The sequence below is a fragment of the Rissa tridactyla genome, chromosome 3 (assembly GCF_028500815.1).
Source record: "Rissa tridactyla isolate bRisTri1 chromosome 3, bRisTri1.patW.cur.20221130, whole genome shotgun sequence".
In the NCBI taxonomy this organism is placed as follows: Eukaryota; Metazoa; Chordata; class Aves; order Charadriiformes; family Laridae; genus Rissa; species Rissa tridactyla.
In genome coordinates this window covers 83,182,971-83,204,749 of record NC_071468.1, presented here as the reverse complement: position 1 = coordinate 83,204,749, position 21,779 = coordinate 83,182,971, and the positions used below count along the sequence as shown (strand labels likewise).

General features: G+C 42.1%; 1 protein-coding gene and 1 pseudogene across 1 annotated transcript in view; one reads left to right on the top strand and one right to left on the bottom strand.

Annotated features, from left to right (window-relative positions):
* Nucleotides 1-13,551: 13,551 nt before the first annotated feature.
* On the bottom strand, nt 13,552-15,009 carry LOC128907525 (kinesin-like protein KIF11; annotated as a pseudogene).
* A 2,119-nt stretch (nt 15,010-17,128) lies between these two features.
* Nucleotides 17,129-21,779, top strand: part of KLHL32 (kelch like family member 32) — a 130,172-nt gene continuing 125,521 nt past the window's right edge. The window contains exon 1 of the mRNA XM_054196991.1: nt 17,129-17,254. The gene's annotated coding sequence lies outside the window, so the exon portion shown is untranslated. The remainder of the gene's footprint in view (nt 17,255-21,779) is intronic.

Sequence of the window (21,779 nt, the reverse complement as noted above, 5' to 3'; positions counted from 1 at the left end):
CTGAATTTCCATGCTTCTATACGTAATTGCAGAACCAGTGTTATTTGTTCCATTTACAGTTTAATTGCAGCCTTCTATAATTTGCAAATTGTGTATTTGCGAGCACAGCTTATGTGATAAATTGAAGTCTGTTTTATTTACCTACGGCAAGACAAATTTTGCGCAGAACGGGAAAACCAAAATAACCTCAGTGAACTCTTCTAAACCCATTTTGTGTCTATGAGTAAGATAAGTCTTAAGAAGCTGGAGAAGTTACAGTGCTGTTTAATAGCTCAGTGGCTTTGTAAGTGTTAACGCTGGTTAAATAGCATTTGAGTCCCTGTCCTATACCTGTATTTTTCTAGATCTACAGTAGCTAAAAGGGAAGCTTCCAAAGGGAAACAGTGAGGGACCTGCTTCAGCACCTGGAGGTGCACAAATCTATGGGGCCGGATGGGATCCACCCAAGGGTATTGAAAGAGCTGGCGGAAGTGCTCACCAGGCCACTTTGCATCATTTATGAGCAGTCCTGGACAACCGGGGAGGTCCCAGCTGACTGGAGGTTAGCAAATGTGACACCCATCCACAAGAAGGGCCGGAAGGAGGATCCGGGGAACTACAGGCCAGTCAGTCTGACCTCGGTGCCTGGGAAAGTCATGGAACAGATCCTCCTCAGTGCCATTACACGGCACATGCAGGAGAACAGGGTGATCAGGCCCAGTCAGCATGGGTTTGTGAAGGGCAGGTCATGCCTATCAAACCTAATATCCTTCTATGATAAGGTGACCCACTTAGTGGATGAGGGAAAAGCTGTGGATGTTATCTACTTGGATTTTTGCAAAGCTTTTGACACTGTTTCCCACAGCATTCTCCTGGAGAAACTGGCTGCTCATGGCCTGGACAGGTGTACCCTTCGCTGGGTAAAAAACTGGCTGGATGGCCATGCCCAGAGAGTGGTGGCAAATGGAGTTAAATCCAGTTGGTGTCCAGTCACAAGTGGTGTCCCCCAGGGCTCGGTGCTGGGGCCAGTTCTCTTTAATATCTTTATCAATGATCTGGATGAAGGGATCGAGTGCACCCTCAGTAAGTTCGCAGATGACACTAAACTGGGCGGGCGTGTTGATCTGCTTGAGGGTAGGTTGGCTCTGCAGAGGCATCTGGGCAGGCTGGACCGATGGGCTGAGACCAATGGTATGAGGTTCAACAAGGCCAAGTGCTGGGTCCTGCACTTGGGTCACAACAACCCCACGCAGCACTACAGGATTGGGGCAGAGTGGCTGGAGAGCTGCCCGGCAGAAAAGGACCTCGGGGTGTTGGTTGACAGCCAGCTGAATATGAGCCAGCAGTGTGCCCAGGTGGCCAAGAAGGCCAACAGCATCCTAGCCTGTATCAGGAATAGTGTGGTGAGCCGGACTAGGGAAGTGATCATCCCCCTGTACTCGGCACTGGTGAGGCCCCACCTCGAGTACTGCGTTCAGTTTTGGGCCCCTCGCTACAAGAGGGACATTGAGGTGTTGGAGCGTGTCCAGAGAAGGGCTACAAAGCTGGTGAGGGGTCTGGAGGACAAACCTTATGAGGAACGACTGAGGGAGCTGGGGTTGTTTAGCCCGGAGAAGAGGAGGCTCAGAGGAAACCTTCTTCTTCTCGAAGAAGAGGGAGACCTCATCACCCTCTACAACTACCTGAAAGGAGGTTGTAGAGAGATGGGGGCTGACCTCTTCTCCCTGGTGACAAGTGATACGACGAGAGGGAACGGGTTCAAGTTACGTCAGGGGAGGTTTAGATTGGATATTAGGAAACATTTGTTCACTGAAAGGGTTATTAAACATTGGAATAGGCTGCCCTGGGAGGTGGTGGATTCACCATCCCTGGAGGTGTTTAAAAAAAGGGTAGATGGGGCACTTAGGGACATGGTTTAGAAGTGGCTTTTGTCAGGGTAGGTTAAAGGTTGGACTTGATGATCTTAAAGGTCCCTTCCAACCTCAGCAATTCTATGATTCTATGATTCTATGATTCTAAAAATCTGCCTGGCACACACAAAGAATATTTTCCAAAGCTTCAAGGAATGCTATACTGAGATTACACATCTTTCCTGGCTGCTTCCATGAGCCATTTCTACCAACTTTGAGTCCTCTCCTTTCCAAGAGCAAATGCATCTGCACTAATGGTAGAAGAGGCTTCTATTACGGGAAGCTACCAGACTGCAGAGCAAAGAAAATGTGTAGGTTACAACCTACAACCTTTAAGTAAAAGCCTCGAAGTAAAGCAGAACACGTGCCATTGTATTACCAAAAGATAAACTACAGAGCATGATTTGAGAAATCCATCATATTAATTTAGCACTTCATCCAACAAACAGATGACAAACCATCATCTAACTTTTCTATGATATGCAGTTACCAGTAGAGTTACAATAGACAAGTCTTACTGATTCAAACCCAAACTTTTCTTAAATTTGTGATTTCATTCTTTTTTTTCCCGGTATTTTAAACAGTAACTGTTTAGGGGCTGATATGTATAACAGGACAAATAGGAATTAAAATAATAGGAAAGAATCCAAGGCTCTAGACAAAAATCTACATTTGAAATGGATCAAAGATTCTGAGGCTGGGGTGTGATCCAGTGAGGGTCAGGAAGGAAATTCCTGAGGGAAGATTTTCATAACTATCTACTGTTATTTACTACACAAGTTGTGTTTGTTTGTTTGTTGTACATCTTAGTCTGCAGTATCTTTTGGAAGGCATTATTAAAGACACTGTTTTAGACAACGCATATTCGTATTGCTCATCAGGGGAAAACAGACTTATTCTCTACTTGCTTTGTTTATCATAAAAGATGATGTTTTATTTGATTTAAGTATGTTAAATATGTTTAAGTATGTATTTTAAACCAGTATGGATTATTGCAACACATTGCAGAAAAATGCCTGTTGTAACAGGAGGAATGTCCTCTACAAAGGACTTGGTCTACACCTAATGCAGTAGTACCCGTTAACGTATGTAAAGAATGTCCAGGGTTGGATTAGTTCACAGAGGAATATAGTTAAGACAAATAATGCTGTATTGTTTTAGTTAATTTTGTCTTATGCCTAAATAGTATACTTTAGGTACAGTAATACAGAAAATTAATTACACTCTTAATACAGGTCTTCTGAACCTTTTATTTGCATTTGTAGGTATCACCATTTACCTAACAGTTGACACATACAAATTGTGTTGGTAGGGAATGCATTAGAGAAACAAGAAAAGGTTTTGATGATACCACCCCATGACTACCAGTATTAGAGTTCAACTGGAAATCATTACTGAAGTTACAGAGCCCTTTCGTGTGTCTCTTCTTTCCACAGCACCAAAAATCTGGGGGCAGCATGTGGGACACAGATGAATTTTGAACAATCACATTTACTAATTATATATAGAGATACAGTGTCTAAATATGTAAGTGTCAGGTTGCTCTGGGGGCTACTAAAATAGACCATTAAAGAGGTCCCAAAATATTTAAAGTACTACCTCTATGTACTGAAAGTTCATTTTTACATTGTATAATAAGGGCATGATTAAGCTTCAAAGCTCCAGCGTCGTAACGCAGACTTACTGGGACTCCTTGAAGGCAGAGTTCTTTATGTAAGATGTCTTCAGGACCAAGATGAAGCTACCACACTTTCCCATATACCTAATATAATGCAAAAACAGTGTTATGAAGGATCAGTTTAGGAACTCATAGGGATTAACATACTTTTCACTAGAAAATTAATGCTGAAAATGGTCAAGATTGCTTTAGTTGATAAACAGTTTGTCAGGATGACTCATGTTTTTCTAATATGGATCAAAGTATTTAGTTTTCCACAGAAGGCTATAATGACAAGTGATGACAAATGATAAATTTCTTATACAAAAAACCCTTAGAACCTGTTTCCAGTAGGTTACTGACAAAAATCCCTCTGAGCACTTTTCTGTGGAACCAGGCCTCAGCATCTAACAGCTGCCTTGAAATGAAGTTCTCTGCTGTACCTACAAGTAGCGGGATTCTCAGTCTGTGGATGACGGAGACTTTAAATAACTCCATACACTGAGTTATTTCAGAGGAAATGTCTGTTGATGGCCTGTCTGAATTACGGCAGCCAAGCTTCTCTTGCCAGAAGTACTGCCAGAATCTCTTCAACAGTGTGTGACATGGGCCAGCTTTGCCCTGGCATAAAACGTCTCATAAGACCATAGAAAGCATCTCTGTAGGGCATCTGTCTTTTTAACACGGGGAAATTTACCTCTAACTCCACCAAGAATTGAGGCTTTTACGTTTCTGCAAGCTGCTCCTGCACTCTTTTACCCTCTGGTCAGACATCAGAGGGAGCATGAGAAGTTACCTGTTGTTTTTTAATACCTTAATCCATTTGGAAAATGTGGGTGATCTCATAACGGTTAATTGCTACGATGATGTGGCGTTTTCTTCTTTTTCTTACACCCCTGTGGATGTACCATACCCCGTCTCTGGGCACGGGGCAGAGAAGCAGAGCTACAGCCTGTTCCCAGAGGAGACAGAACAACATCGATCTCAGAATCTATTCTCTCTCCCTTTTCCGGTGCTAAAACATGGCATACTCCATTTGAACAATCACATTTACTAATTATATATAGAGATACAGTGTCTCTATAGTGTCTCTATTAGTCTCTATACTAATTATATATCGAGACACAGACATTAGCACATCTCCGCTAGTACACTACAGCATACTCTGCATGGATATTCTCATAAAATGAACTTTTTATAGTTCAGACTGTTGCAGATAATAAACAAGATATATTTTTCTCTTCTCAATGAATGGATCATGTTGACCATTGCCTTTTTTTTTTTCTATTGGTTCACATGTATTTTAGGCTCTTCTATCATTTCCTAATACAGGTTAGAAAATGGCGTGGAAAGTAACACTACAATTTGTAAAACAGTAGTTACACCTTTTGCTAAAGTGAAATCTTTTTTTTTCTTATGTGTTTTGCTTTCCTGAGGCATAAATGAATAAGGTGGTTTTTTTGTAGTGCAGTGTATAAATTGAAAATACAAAGTAAAAGACTATAGCAAATAAATGTACAAGTAAAAGCTATTATGAAAAATATGAAAATCTATGCGAGTGCGTTCCTGGTTTCCTAATAATAGTTAAACTCTGAAAGGTTTAAATGTTACTACCTTTTACAACTTAGCATTTTATTAATGAATTACTTGTGTTTGCCAGAGAGGATCCCACTTCTCTTCTCTTTATTGCTCCTGTAGACTGTAAGTTGAATGACAACAATATTTGTTTTAATGCTAGAGTTTTAGCCAATGTTTCTGATTTTGCAGGTTGTTTCCACTGAGAGAACCAGGTGATGGCTTCAACAACTTCTCTGAAGGAATCTTGCTCATTTAAATCCTGGTTCTTTGAAGCACTATAGATAGCGCCCTCCCCCCCCCCCCCCCTTTTTTTTTTTTCTGAACACAGCAGGAAACAGGAGAGTTTCCATGTTCAGAGTTTCAGGCCCCCAACAGACAACATTCACACACACACACTAGCATATGCTTTTGTTGCTTTTATGGACAGGAGGGCCTGTTGTCATCTATAGCCCCTGCTGTCACAAGCCAAATGTTTCGTTTAAGAACTTCCATAAACTGTCTCCCTCCCTGCTGCTTTTTGTGTCTTCCTCTCAGATGCACAGAGCTACCTACCAGACAACTCCCAGCCCTCCTGACTTCAGACCAGATTGTTCAACTTCCACTCCAGGCTTGTCACTCTGGTGAATGATTGGAGCAATGGCTTCTATGGTTTCAGGTGAAAAAAAAGTAGGTATTTGACTGTAGCGGGAAAGAAAATAGGTTATCACTCCTACTAACCTTTAACAGGATTTAGACTTTTTTATAAATCAGAGATGACATCTCTTGAAAGTTAGATGCAGTCTGCCTTTTAGTGTCTCTTGTGCCGTTATGACTTGCTATCTATCTGAACAGATAAATGTCCACAAGGTGCCTGGGTCCCATCATCCTGAAGTTACTTTCAAGCATCTTTTTGTGTGCTTAACAGTAGCAATTTAAGGCTGCAATCTAATGGTGCATTGTCACTAAAGGAAAATCCTTACTCTGCTAGGAGCCACCCCTCAGCCTCCTTGCAAGAAGGTCTCCTCTGGCTGATTGGTAAGCCAGCTCAACTCACTGCCTGTGCAGGGAAACGTTCACTTTTTTTATTTTTAATCAGAGTTTTCTACCTGAAAACACAAAGCAGCTTATCAACTGGTTATCTATACTACCAAATAAAATAGGTCAAGGAGTATTCTTTGTCCCTCAGGTCAGTTAGCACAGAGAGTCCACATCAGTATCTATAAATCGTCATTACCTCTTTCTGTTCATAATGTCACATACTGTCCCACAGCTGATGGTTACTGCAGTCACACTTGGATGATGTTAGTACCTGTGTAAGCACTCCTCTCTTTCAGTACAAGTTTGGCTGAGTTATCCTAAAAACTGCTGAAGCTATAATAGCATAGCTATACGCTGTGATACTATCTTTGCCATTTACCAGTACTCAGCAAAATGTAGTGCGCTGATAAAGTAGCTTCTTTTTTGCCTCAGGTATAATTGCAATTTCAATACCATTTTTTTGTAACAGCTATGCTAAATTATTATAATTGGGTTTTTTTGCAATCGCAACCAAGGTATCGCTCAGCAAAAGATTTTAAATTTAAATCAGGACTCAGACTTTTCTGCATCCTAGTCAGATCATATTTTCAATTTTTTTTAATGGCATGAACCTTAAAAAGTGGAATCACAGGACTACAATCTATATTTTCCACTTGCGATTACTCCAAAGCCATACTGCCTTTCTGCTTCTTAGACACTTAGTTGGATCTGTTAATACAGTCCTTGCAATTTCTGTGTGTTCAACTTTACAGAACCCTAGAGGTATGAGGGTACTTTTATGCACTTTTTACACAGTGGCAAATATAGGCACAGCTGTGAAATACCAAGAATCATCTATAACAAAGGATTTAGTGCCTAAATGGGACTTAAAGGGAATGTAGGTAAGTCCAGAATGGTGACCCTGAAAGCCACTACTCAACTGCTGCTTAATATTTAATTCTGGGGTTTTTTTTCAGATACCCCTCATTTAAGAGGGTGAGTAAGTAGCATAGCACATATCTCACCCTCAAGTACAATCATAATCCAGAAAGCAGCTGAGAGGTTTCAAGACTTTGGTATGAAAGGTAGGGATGTTATGTCTCCAATTTTATCAATGACGAGAGGAGGACTTCTGATGTACTAAGGATCTTCCTCTTACTGACTATATGAAGTGTCTACATGAAACAGACAGAGCAATCTCTATATCTTACTTTTGGGGACTAAGACTGCCTTCCTCTAGTGTGCATGATGCATCAGAAACGCCAGATTCCTCTTTTTTATGTCTAGGTGACTGTTTTCCGTGCCATTGTCATTCATCTTTCATGTGCCATCCTACTGGGATTTCCATATCCTCTGATCCCTCTAGAATAAGTTGTGTTTAGGTCTTTCAGATGTATGCTCAGAGGGCAGATCCAGAGCCTGAATCCTAAAAAAGTTATTTTATTCCCTCCTGAAGAGAAAGCCCTGAACTGGGGATCTTAAGTAAAGGAAGAGTTCTAGCTACAAAAAGGGAAGTATTTCCCATAAGCTCTTGTAGTCCGTGTTTTCTATTGGAAAACTCTAGGTTGGTTTTATGCAACCTAAATGGTAGTGGAAGGACTGCGTCTCCAAAACTTTGTCCACCTTTCTTGACTATGCTAGACTAGCTGATACAAGATACTGCTTCTTCGTTTGCCAGTATTTGCTGACTTAAAGAGAATTCACTAGGAGTGTTCTATTTTTGAGGTTTAAGTGCCTTGTGTACAGGTATCTTTGTCCAAAATGAGCTTAACAGGCTTCATCTGAACTGCAGACAGATGTCAGCTGTCAGTCTGTGAATCCATCAAATATTTCATTAAAGGCTTGGTTTGTTGTTGTGGGTTTTCTTTTTTGCTATAGCATCTCTGATTTTTTGTAGTGATGAAAAGAGGCGTATTGTGTTCAGGACTAGTGTGCCTGTTAAAAAACCTTGAATTATGGACTGAACTCTATATAGTGGAAATTCAGTTCCAAATACATACCTATTCCCACACTTACCGGATGGAGTAGCATTTAGTATACCTAAATCTTATCTCAAGATAAGGCAAGTCTTGTGCCATATGGAGTAAGCAGTCCATCTAGTATTTGGTGTATGGAGCACTGTTTCTTGTCTTTCATCATGATCCAAATGGCAGAAGATATTAACGGACCACCATGCATGTAGCCTAACCAGTTCAACAAATTGTTGAGGAAGCAAGTATGGACCCTTCAGAGAACTATGCCTGAATTTCTCGTTTGTGAGGCAACTATGCAGAGATACGCTAGAGTGGCTTTTGCAGTATTCAGATACTTCCGTGCTAAGTAATGACAGGAATGGAAATAGACAAAATATATGTACTGGCAAACTTGGACAGAAGGATACATATTACAACCAGCATGCTCCGTATTCCTACTGGCATTTCCATGACATGCAAAATAAGTTAATTTACATATATGTGGAACTTGCATTCACCTTCTATCACCAGTTTCCTGATTAAAGATTGCATCCTATTAGAAGAACAGATTTCTGTTAGGAAACTAGCTACTCCAGATTTCTACTGGTCCTTAACTAAAGAGTTAAGTATTGGAAACACGACCTGTGAGGGTTCAGTCTCACTGTGTTAGGTGAATCTTTGGCCTGACCTAGTACAGCCATGATTCTGCCACCCGTATGATTACGAACGCTCTTCCCCCACTGATTTAAGAGCAGCAGTCATGCACACAGAAATAGTAGGCTTTCCGAGACTAAGGGTTCCAATATACAAATGTGGGAAAAGCTGGCAAGGTGCAGGGGTCTCAGGTCAAACACTGAGATGCTTGAATAAACTCAGACCTTGTATCACTGGTATCTGCAGAACATCATTATTTTGGGAATCTACTTAACTCTTCCTGCCATGGTTTATGAATTCATGCCCTGATGACATGAAGCCATACAGGACCTTCAATAATGCTCTGAAAACCAGAGAACTGTTAGAACACAAGCTGAGAATGCTGTAAGGCTGGTAGCATTTGCAGAAACAACATATAACTTAGTAAACCCAAAACTGTAAGTTCAGGGTGCAGCAGCCTGTGGTAACTGTTGTCTGCTAGTGCTTTTGCATGGCAAAAGACTGGAACTCCATTACCAGTTATGGAATCAACTGTTCTCAAGGTGGTGCCTGGGAAGTGAGTAGTCCCAGGTTGAGAAAGGCTAAGGACAATGTGCTACACATGCTGGTATTTCTGCCACATGGTGTGTTTCTAACACGTATCTGCTGGCTCTTCTTATTCTGCTAGTCTTCAGGTGTTGTCCTGACTTACAGGGCTTTATGATTATAGAATTAAAAATCCTTTTTTTTAAACTCTGTGAGGAAGGAAATACTTATGTACATAGTTATTTTGTCCTTAATGAACATTCTGGACTCTGGCAAAATTTCTGTTGAATTAGATATTCAGCTTCAGGTCATTTGGATGCCATTTCAGGCTCCAGAGCTTGATTAAGGTCCTTGGTGTAGCTGCTGCTTTTTTCCTTATGGAAAGGAGCCAGCAGCAAGGGGTTCAGACAAAACTTTATGTTACTCATCATTCAGGCTTTTAAAGGCAGCACAGGGAGGTCAGCTCTGTCAGCTTTAATCATGGAAGCGATGAGGATCCTCTAATAGAAAGTCCTTTGGTTCTGCAGACAAACGAAGCTCAATAAGTTACTTATATGAGCTCTCTTCTTCCTTGATTTCTAACACCTGCATCTCCCCTCTTATTCTTAACAGAGAGAGGATTGGTTGTCTAATTGTCCCAGAATTAAAAGTGCAGCAAACATTCAGTCGTTCTTTCAGATCTTCACTTTCTCCATGCTACTTTCTGTTGTAGGAAGGACCTGAATGTAACAAAAAGCTGAAGGGAGAGTAATCTGAAGAGGTTGTGGTTCCCAAGGTACACTGGTTTTGAAAACAAAGGCATGCAAAGTGCTCTACACTGAGGCCTTACGCCGTCATTAGCAAAGTGGTGGTGCCAAGGCTTGCACCAGGCTCAGTAAAGCATTATACATACAAGCTCATCTATCACAGTGGAAAAAGCACTGCAGGAGTGCCCGGTCTCTCTCCTTCTTCCTGACCATTATCCCCAAGGCTCTACCCTTGCTTTTCCTTTGCCAACCATGTGATCCGTTTCCTCTGGGCGTGGAACTTTGTGTAAATCACAGCCTCCAGACCCTCTTGCAGCAGCCACATGCTAAATTGAGCAACTCCATTTTCAGCAGTTTTCATAGCTGGCAGTAAAATACGCTTGCTTGATGTTAGAAATACACCTCCTACTTCACAGAAATAAAAGCTGTGGATTGTCACATCTAACGTGCCAGACTATTTTGATTTCAACAGTTCAGAAGTGGAGCGTGATTTTGCTTAAAGCAGCCTCAGGCTGAGCCATGCTCAACTGTTCTTTGGGAGCAGAGGGGAATCTAGAAAAGGGAAATGGAGGAATAAAGAAATTGTTAACTTTCAGCGGCCAGCAATTTACCTGCCAATAGTACTGTACAGGTTGCTTAGAGAACTGTTTTGTTAGCTTCTTGTCCAACTTCGACTTTCTTTTTCCTTTCTGTAATGTTAAGTGCTGCATCCAGAGCTGTATTCAGAACAACATGCATGGCAGAGGAAGCATTGCAAGGTTCAAAACAGGACCCTACGCACCCTGGTACCTGTGGGAAGTGTCCTTCCTCCTGTAGGGAATGTCACCTCATCTGACTAAACCTGTTCCAAATTAAAGAACCAGGTCAAAGCAGTAACCTAGACAGCTCCAATGTTATAGCTAACACTACTATTTATATATCTGTTACTGAGAAGGGAATAGTTACTCCCTTACCTGTTTTATTTTCTTTTGCCCACTGGGCTCCTTTTAAGCAGGTGCTGTCATGCAATTGGTGTTTGTCAGCTCCACCAATAAGCACAAAACCCAAGGCACTTACGGGTTTTCTTCTAGCTCCAGTTGCAAGGTTAGAGAATGGGACTGCAGATACTACTTTTTCTTCCTCTTCTTTTAATGTTGGACCTCTATTCTGTTTGGTTGCTTTAGATGCTTGTGGTACTGCCATGTGATCTGGAAAACGCTCAGCTGAGGAAAAGGCTTGGAACTTAGTGTAGTGTTTGACAGTGGTGGCTTGGTATACTTTCAAATGTAACCAGGATTTGGTTGTGTTTATCTGGTTAATTTTCAGCATGTTGAGATAACACGCACCCATACAGCAGGTTTACATTCAGCTTTGCAAATCAGGAAGATCACTCTAAGAGGAAATGCTGGGTTAAGTATGGATGAGTTGTAAAGAGCCTCTGAGAACGGAAGGTTTATAGAATCATTGATTGCACACAGAGATTGCTATAAAATGTGGTTATGTGGGAAATTCACCATAAATCATCATAAGATTCATAATCTTGCAAATCCATGCTGGAATCTGAATTGAAGAAGTTTTCAGTGTGGATAGCTGAGTGATACATGATCCTGAGACAGTAGTGACTGGTTATCACTTTAGTTGTTATAAAAAAATTAGAAGGAAAAACCACTTTCTAGCGTGGCTGGAACCACTAGGCACTGTAGTGTTCTTGGAGGTGCTGGTGACAGGAATTTTGAATTTACTTTTCCTTTGTGGTGTCAGAAGGAGTAAAATAAAATTCTGTATCAATGTTTGAAAACAGTCTCAGTTTTAAGTTCAACCCAGCTGTACCCTGAGGCTGAAACATGGCCATGTTTTGGCAGCAGGGAAGACTGCCATATGTTGCAGTGATAAAGAAATTACACTGATGCCAATCTCTGTAGTCAGACTTCTAAAAAATATCTAAGGGAATATATTTGTAGCAATATAGGCTTTAATATATATAAAATAAAAGAACCTGACAAGTCTGTATTTAAGGATAATTTTTCTGTCTCTTTAACAGTCATGCACTTTGTAAATACCACAAGCCACAATACACTATTGTTCTTGAGAGAAGCTGTATATAATACCTAAATCCATTGCATTTCCCTGTTACACAGAATTGCTTGCTGTCTAGCTCCCAGCTTCCAATAGCCATAGGACAATTCCATTCTTTGAAGAAGTTCTTACTTATTGACTGGCTTTTAGTGAGCACATACTGGAAATCGATAAGAAGATTCTTTTTTTAGCAGACATTCAGTCAGGCCTCTAAATGAGAGCAAGATGTGGAGACCCTGAACACGGCTGGCAGCAACATGACATAATCTTTCTTTTTTTAAGGTCAGTGTAGGCCATCGGTTTGTAGCTCTCATGGGTGACTTCCAATGCTTTTAAAAACATCAGTTAGTTTGCTTTAGTGCCAGCAGTATGCCAAGGATCTTTGAACACAAAAGACTATTTGTATTCTTGATATGCATAAAATAAAATCTATTGTAGGATCTATTCGTACAATGTGGTAGTTCCAAACCACATCTACTGCAACTTAATGCAGAACAAAATATCCAATACAAAATACTGATCTCAATCATAAACCTTCTGTTTTCTATTGTAAACAATTAAGCTGCTGTTTGTCATTGCTGAAGGACAACTGCTACTGATCCATCAAGCTATTTGAGCAGTTTTAAATTCACTCTGTTTACCAATATCCTGAGACACATTTGTGAGATTGCTAAGAAGTTGCTGAGAACAGCCAATGGATTCCACCAGCATCTCCTTGTTTTCACCATTTATGTCCTTGAGCTCTTGAAAGAAATTATTCAGAGGTGCAATAAATTTGTTTTGAAGCAGAAGTTTTACTGCTGACTAGGTCCATAGTTTCCAGGTAAACATTTTCTTTCCCAGCAGTGATGGTGGTCTTCAAACTTCCATTTTTTGACAGTATACCAGCTAAGTTCTTCTGTATCTCCTGTGCCGACAGGTCCAGCTGGCTTTGCAGTGAGGACACCAATTCATTTGCGTTCTTTGTATATACAAACCTTGCCATTTCCAGTTCTTCTCTAAAATTCTGACAGCAGTTTGCAGCTGAGAAAAAGCACTGTCTGTTTCTTCCTGTAATTTTTTCAGAGTGTGAGAGAGATCTCCTAAGAAGATATTAATTCCTTTTTATGGCCCATCCTCGTCAGCCACAGCAGAACATTTCCTTGTGTTATTCTGAAGCTGACAGTTTAGTTCCAGGGCAGTTTCCACCCTTGGTGTCAAGATATTTAATGCTCTTCCTAATCCACATATATACTCCTCAGTCAACCTCAACAGCTCAGCTTTACTAGCAAATGGCAGAGTCTTATTTTGTCAAATTTTTTCAGATATATAAGAAAGTTCAGTGGTCAGCAATTTTTTAACAGAGGCAAAAGGGAATTATATAATTAATGCAAATATATCAGCTGCTGAACAACTGGTAGATAGGAGGCTGCCTATAAAATATGCATAACTTGTCAACATCGGTTACTGCTTCAGACTGTTCTCACTAACTGAATCTGGTGTTCTGTTGAACAGAACATTCATTTCTCCTGCACATATATTTGGACGATAGCATTGTGTTGATGAACAGCCTTCTTATGATCCAGTTGTGCATAGATACATCTTTTGTATTAGCAGTTCTAACCACATGGCTAGCTGTGCCATGAAGCTTTTATTTGGTGTTTTCCAAAACTGAAACCGCATATTCTTTCTCAGCCAGAGGAACCTTGGTTTCTTGCAGATCTGTGTTTCTTTCAGTTCTTTCTCCTTGATGTGCAGATCTGGTTTTGTTGTTAAGCTTTGCTTTTATTAATTGTGAATGATTTAGTGATTGTTTTCACTTCTTCTTCCATGGCACTGATTATGTCAATATATTCTGCCACTTGTTCATCCTGAACCGTCAGCTTTCCTTTAAGGGCTTCATGAATTTTCAATCAAAATACAGACTCTATTTTACTCTCATGCAGCAGGAAGGTCTCCTTTTGGATGCTCAGTCTCTTCAGTATCTCAATAATAGTTCCTTTTGGCAGGTGCTGGTTAACTTTGGATTCATTATGTTCTCTGCGCTGTGACCGTACTTCAGTGTACTCTGTGTTTCCTCAAGATTTATAGATGTGTGAGAAACTGTGATTATTATTGGTTGTTCTCCAAGGAGAAGGATTCTTGTAAGTTAAGATTCTCTGTGACTCCTTCCACAAGAGCAGTAATAACCTTCTCCAGTCAGAGCAGACTACTTGGTATTTCCAGCTTCGCAAGCTCTGTTATCAACTGCCCCAAATCGAAGAAGTGTTTTTACTTCCTGCAAGATCAACCAAGTTTATCTTCCCACTTCCAACAAGCTCTTGTCCGTCTGCTCTGGTTTCTTTCATATGGATGGTAACCAAAAACACAGACTAGGATCAACTGGAATAAGCATTTGTGTAAGTAGCTGCAGTAGTTCTTTTTGCTGCACCTCTTTACAAGATTTGGTCTGCTTCATTTTTGTTGTGTACAGGTATTTCTTCCAAGCCTTTCACACTTACACCTGTCTTGTTTATGGGATCATCAGACATCTTCAGTCTTTCTCCAACATTGGGAATAGGATTCAGAAAGTCAAAAAGCTCATTATAGATTTCCAGAAGAGAGACTTTAATAAAACAATTCAGTATCAATCCCTGTGACTTTTTCTTATATTCGATACAATGTGTTCTACCTGGTAGCAAATCCTCTTCCCAAGTATGTTCTTCAATGGGGCTCCCCTTACATTGTGAAGGTCTTTCCAATACCAGTTTGTCCATAAATGATCACTGTGCGGTTGTACCCATAATAACATAATCCAAAATGTGACACAGAACACTCCTGTATGTATTAGTTGTCTGTAACTCCTCCAGTGCAGACCCTAAGTTCTTTTCTTGCTTGATCACAGTCTACAAAAGCATAGGCACTTGCTTTACATCTTGAGGCATGAAAAGGCTGCACCACACCACCACCTGGATGTTCTTGTCCTTTGCGTTCTTCATGTAGACACTTCCCTGGAAGCTCAAGGAAGCCGTGCTGGCCCTCAGAACCAATCTGCCAGGGAAACAACAGGCAAAGCACTGACTGTCCCCTCAATGCTTTTGCGGCCCCTCGAGCTTCAACCAGCTGCCCCCTGCTCACATTCTGCTCACCTCAGCCACCAGCACTGCACCTCCTGCAACTCTGCACTCTGGTTCCTGACATGTTTCTAGTTACAGTGACTCACAAGTGTCTAAGTACAGGGAGACTCTGCTCATCACTTAGCTTGTCACGTCCATGCTACGCAGTGCAGCAAGGTGTGGACATGGTTAAGCTAACACTGATCAAAATATCCCTGGAATAAAAGATAGTGTAGCTACAACAGTTTTGTGTTGCAAATGAGTTAACAGCCCCTGATACGAAGCTTCAGTCTGGAGAAAAGAAGGCCCTGAGGAGAACTTATAGTGGCCTATCAGTATCTTAAGGGGGCCTACAAGAAAGCTGGTGAGGGACTTTTTAGGATGTCAGGTAATGGTAGGACTAGAGGGAATGGATTAAAACTAGAGATGGGACGAATCAGACTGGACGTTAGGAAGAAGTTCTTCACCATGAGGGTGGTGAGACATGGGAACAGGTTGCCCAGAGAGGTGGTGGAAGCCCCATCCCTGGAAGTTTTTAAGGCCAGACTGGATGGGGCTCTGAGCAACCTGATCTAGTGGGAGGTGTCCCTGCCCATGGCAGGGGGGCTGGAACTATGTGATCTTTAAGGTCCCTTCCAAACCTAACAATTCTATGATTCTATGAAGCAGTGGCCCTGTCTTTATGACTCTTGAAACAGAAATGAGCCTCTGCCTAGTATTGTACTGCATCGGTACCAATCTGCTTGAAACTTGGAGAAGCTTTGTATCACTATACAAAAGGCACCGTATACCACATCTGGTGCTGTGCACCCTCTGAAGTGACTTTCCAGTTTTTACTGTCTGCTCTGCAGATGAGGAATTGTGGTATTTCTAGATGCCTTTCGTGGACACCTTAGAGCAGAACAACTCACCTGTCAGTAGTCTTAACTAAAGACCCACACTCTGAAAAATGTTTTAGGGAATTGTCATTTGAAAAAGGCTTGAACTCCTCTGATGTGACATGTATGTAAAATTTACCACGTAGATATATTGGAGATGGAGGCAGAGATTTTTGGGATGTACTGTTTTCGTATTAACTGTACAGATCAGAAAACAGGAACTGGCTCATAAGCAAATCCAGTAGCAAGATACAGACTCTGCTCAGAACTAGAGCTGCTCCAAGCAATTCTCAAAACAGTATTTCCTCCTATATATTAAAGCACTGTCCAGTCTTGCTAAATTATAGAAGTAGCTCGCTAATCATTAGATTTCTTTTTTAATTCTCCTCAATGTTCTTCACAATCATGAGATCAGTTAGAGGGTGGGGGAAAAACAGCTCCCACCACCTCACAGTTCCATGAGGCGAGGTTAAAAGAAAAGCACTGTTACCGAGCCTCACTGCAAAGATGAGTACTGTGTCCCTGCAAAGGCAGCATCTGGAAAAACACATGACAGCAGCACGCCTGTGTGCAGCAGCTTTATCCCAGAGAGGTGTCCCTCTGCACTCTAAGGTTTTTAAAAAGCCACATCAAAATCCTTAATAAGATAATAAAGGACTGAAGGCTTTAATATCCTAGATGTAGTGCTCAGGCCCTGACCCTGCAGCGGGCCTGCCCTTCTGGAGATCTCTCCCTTTCCAGCCGTATTTCTTGTCCTAAAATCCTCCTTCCCAACGGCCCGCCTCCCCGGCTGACGACCTTCCTGACCCCGCTCTCCCTGTGGTGATCCCGCCTCTCAGGTGCTGTGCCCACAAACTTATCGCTACTTCAAGGGCTCGGCCAGGCCTTCTCCCTCCAGCCCTCCCGCAGGGCCGAGGTCCCGGCGGGCGGGAAGCCTGTGGGACGCCGCCGCCTCCCGGAGACAGAGTGAACGCCGGCGGCCCTGCAACGCCTCGGAAAGCGACCGAGAACCGGCGAGAAGATCCCCCGCCTCGACCCGACCCAGGCCCGGCCCCTCCTCCGGCAGGTGCGGCCCTGCCGCGCCGGGCCGCCGCTGCGCACTGGGCGGGGCGGGGAAAGCTCCTCCTGCTCGGGCAGCCGGAGCCGCACAGCCGGGACCGGCGGGTTGACGACGCGGGAGCTTTTTCTCGGCGGCTTGTCCCCCGCTGCCGTGGGAGTGGGGTGGAAAGGCGGCTACCACCTGCCCCGAGGTGAGCTGAGCGGCCGGGCCCGAGGCGGCGCTCGCCGCTCCCGTTACTTAATCGGGACGGGGCGGCGGGACGGGGCGGGGGGGGAGCGGCCGGCGGCGGGTCGCCGCCGCCGGCCGCTCTCCCCCCGCCTCGCCCCGCCGCCTCAGCACCGCTCGTTGCCGGGGAGACGGTTTAAACGGCAGCTCCGACCGTTGGGGCGTCCCTGGGTAACGGCTCTCACCCGCCTCAATGGTCCCGCAGGCCCCCGGCTCCGTGTAACTCCAACGGAGGAGGAGGCGGCGGGAAGGGAAGGCGGGCGGGGGGGGGGGAAGGACGAACCGGAGCCCGGAGCTGGGGGTGGCCGCGGGTCCCGCTCCCTGGGGGGTTGTCTGGGGACGCGCTGCAGGTGCTCGGTTTGTGGCGGTTTCTTAAAACATGGCTCTGCCGCCTCGAAACGGGCGCTGGAGATGCTTCTCCTGACTTAGTAAGGGCGGGTTTCTTCGTCTATCCGGACTTGAAGCTACTCGTTCGAGTGACAAAAACACGCTTTTGTTCCTCTCCGGTGCTGAAATACCCCAGCGCTCTCAGGAGCTAGACACCTTGATGGCTGGAAATTTAAATTAGCAGCCCTAGGAATTAAAAAGGTGCTGCTCAGGTGGTTGCGTACCTACCTCAGTTGGTTCCCAGCCCTAGATTTCCCATTTGGTCAATCTGGAGGAATTCTGCCAAAAAAGCCTAGGTTCCCGCGATGCCGCAGGTTGCTGACGACTCGTTGCTGCCTGGGCAGGGATGGAGGGTGAATTCAGCCTGCGGAGCAAAGCCGGCTTGTTTGTGCCATCTCTGGCAGAGTCCGACTGACAGTTGATACACATAACTGTCACACGCAAAAACTGGGAAACAGCATGCTCAGCACCATACGCTATAACAAAATGTGAAAGAAACGGAGCTACAGGTGAAAACTTAGCACGGTGAGATAAACCGCAGATGTTGATCTTAGCAAATAGTGGGAATAAATATATATTTTTTAAAGCTTGTTATAAATTTGTCTGGTTTTGCAGGGGTAGGAGGATCTCTTACAAAATCTTTCAGAAGCAAGTTGAGGTTAGTCTTACTTGCGTAAATGGTAATGGCAGCGTTCGTTCAGTCATGAAAAGATCAGGAGTAGACCCAGAGGCCACAATCCTGTTAACTGTAGCGCTTAGGGTAAAGAATTATTGTAGCCTTGGCAATTCCTGTTGATTCTGGGATCTGCCTGCATGAAGCAGTTGGCAGGGGTAAGGCTTCTGAGGGGTTTCAACAATTCTTTGGCGTTTTTATCCAAAAAACAAGTTTACTATTTAACTAGAGTCTACAGAAATCCCATGATGTGCTGAACAAAAATATAGTTACCACAGATGCTTAAAAATCTACCAATGTATAGCTGCTTAGCCAGATCTGTTTGTTCTGTTCAAGTTTACAAATGATTAAGAGAAATTTTTACTTAACTTTTAAAGCATTCCAGAAAAACTCCTTTCATCCTTTGTCTGCTTTTCAGATTGTGAATAATTTGACAGTATCTGTAAAGCACTTTGCAGTTATTATGTATGAAGTACTAAGCTAGGTATGGGTACTCTGAGAAACTGTTAGGGAATAATAAGCTCTTGCTTTAGGAGGACACTAAAAATAATGCAGTCATACCAATTAACGGCTCTTAAAGCATAAGATACAGTGTTTATAAAAATATTATTAGGATTTATTGTGATTTATTATCCATATGAGTGATGAAAGTCTCCGTTTCTTCCTGTATAAGCGTGCATGGAGAAAATGTGCATTTGGGCAGCTATTGAGTTGGCAGATGTGGGGAAAATAGTACTTCTAATATTCCAAGGGGGGAAGAAGTTGCATTAGAGTTTCTTCAAAAATGATCCATTGAGATTTGCAGGTGTATCTTACATTCAAGCGAGAGCAAGTGCTTTTAGGGAAGGGAATTTTAATATGGAAAATGAGGTGTTGTTTATTTAACACTTTACAGATCAGCATGTTATACGAACCACACAGAATATGAGATTAATCATTGTCTTTAGTGTCAGAAAACTATGTGATATTCTAAAAGTAAAAATGACTATGCAGAAATTAAATTTCTGGAGTTATTTTTTTGCAAGCAAGGTTGGAAGTGACTGAACTTCAAATTGGTCCTGAACAGATAGTGTAGAATCTTGCCTCGGACAACAAACTCAGGATTGCCTGGTATTTTCTAGTTGAGCTGTAATCTTATTTGGGTCTATCTTCTCGGTAAGAAGGACATGAACAGCTATGTTTAAGATGGCAACTCCTGTTAAAAAGTCTGTGTATTGCTAAATGTGTAAGTGAATTTGGCTCAGGATTTGAATTTGAACACACAAAGAAATTCGAGTACCATCAGGGAAGGTGATTTTGTTTTGTTTTTTTCCTCTCTGATCATTCCCTTTGTATTAAGGGGAGCAATAAATTTGCAGTTTACAGTAAGGAGAATTGTGGTTGAAACATTGGTAGCAGATGGAAATTTAGGCTTTTGTGGGCCTGTTCTTAAGTGGGTACTTGCAAAGTAAAATGAGCGGGATTTGACCATAGAAAATGCAGTGTTCATTTAAAAAATGTTTTTTGTTACCTCCATTTTTGATTCAGAATGTGTTGCTTCTGCCTGAAAAATCAGAAATTGATGTCATGTAGCTTCTGACACTGATGATCAGCTTCTACAACACAGCAAAAAGGAATGTATTCAATATGAAATTCACGGTGCTGCTGTGGCGTTTTTGATCAACTCTGCCGAATAGAATATGATTGACTTAATGGCCAAGAATGACAGTAATTTAATGCCATGCTAGTATAGGGAAGTGATGATTATAAATTGGACTAGAAATGGGAATTGGATGAAGTGAAAAATTAAATTAATTTAAACGCACGGGTGAGGACAGTTGACAGTGTTATCAGGAGAAACTGGCCAAATATAATTGCCATCCACTGTAATTATGTGCACCTACAGTAACCACATAGTTGTCTCATTTCAATTCTTTTTAGTGTAAGAAATTATCCTTTGTATTTCTCATCCATCTAGGACTTTTGTATGGCACTTGTCAGTGTGTTGTGTGCTCTGAGGACTTCAATTACTCCAGAACTGATTCTGAAAGAAAAAAAACCTACTCATTTGAATTTTTGTACCTCACTTCTTTGGAGAAGTTATAGAAACAGTGCCAAAAAGGCTGAAAATTACAGAGGTTTTCCTAACATATTTTTGGAAGCCTGATTTTTTAAAAATCTATTCCACACAAAAGTTATGAAGTGGTTGTGGTGGTGTATCCTCCCAATTTCTTGAATTATCTGAAAACTATACTTAATAGCCAATCACTTGTAGGATCCTTGAAAAAGCAATTTCTAGATCTTCTTTTCTTTGTGTTCTAACTTTGGACTTTTGACGATTTATGAGATCAAATGAGATTTGATGTTACTTCTGTCACTCTATATGCTTACCCATTTGAAAGGGTATGTGATTGTAGCTGGGATGCCTTTATATTATAAGCTTTTACTAACTTGATTTTAGAGGGATTTTTGAAATTTTACTATCAAATTCTGATCTCTGAAGAAGAGTAAAGAACAGATACTTTTCACGGTTTTGGGGTTTTTTTTTAAACAATTTTATTATTTGTTTGTTAGCTCATGGGTGGGATTTACATCTGATTCAATTTGGGACTTTAAACAGTTAGAGTCTTCAATTTGAGAAGAGACATACTTAGGAGAGAATTGGTTGAGGGGTGTTCCTGCTGAATCCGTGAAGAAATTCCAGGGACAAGAGGCAACTCTGGGATGTAGTTTCAAGATAAGAAAATGAAGCAACGATGATGGAGCTTGGCAGTTTAAACTGGCAGACCAGGAGAGCTTTGAAACTCCAGGTTCTGGGTGTTCCTACATGGACTGGTCACCCTAAATCTGCCTGGCCATTATAGGAAGGGAAATATCTGATGTAGGCTAGAAAGAAGCTGCAGCATGTTCCAGGCAGGTGCTAGTCTGTGTCCCAGGCCACAGTCTTTGTGATTTCCAGCATGCACGGAGGAACTTTGCGCTCTTGACTGCTGAGTTACCTGGCCAAGAATGGAACTGGAAAAATGTTTTGTCAAGATTTTATCAGCTTTGTATTTTAGTTGCCCTTTTAGCTATGGAAAAACTTGTATGTAGGTAAGCTTTGACACTGAAGTCCTTTACCAGACTTTCTGTGGACCAGCAATGCTTGGCTTCCTTTCTTTGGAAGAGGTTTTGCACACATGAGGCAGCTGAACTAGAATACCTTTTGTGCTCCATGCTGCCAGTGGACACCTAAGTCACTCAAAGGGCAGATACTGTGTGGGAACTGGGGTAGTACTGGTGGGTATTTGTACGCCTACCATACATGGCTAACTTCAAAATATGTCTCTCGGTTAGCTTCATAAATGAAAGGTGTCACTTCAAAAGAAAGTCCCAGTAGTGAATGCCATGCCAGTTCCATTCACACTGATGCCAATGTGAAGCTATTGACTTTCATATCAGCAGGCAGAGA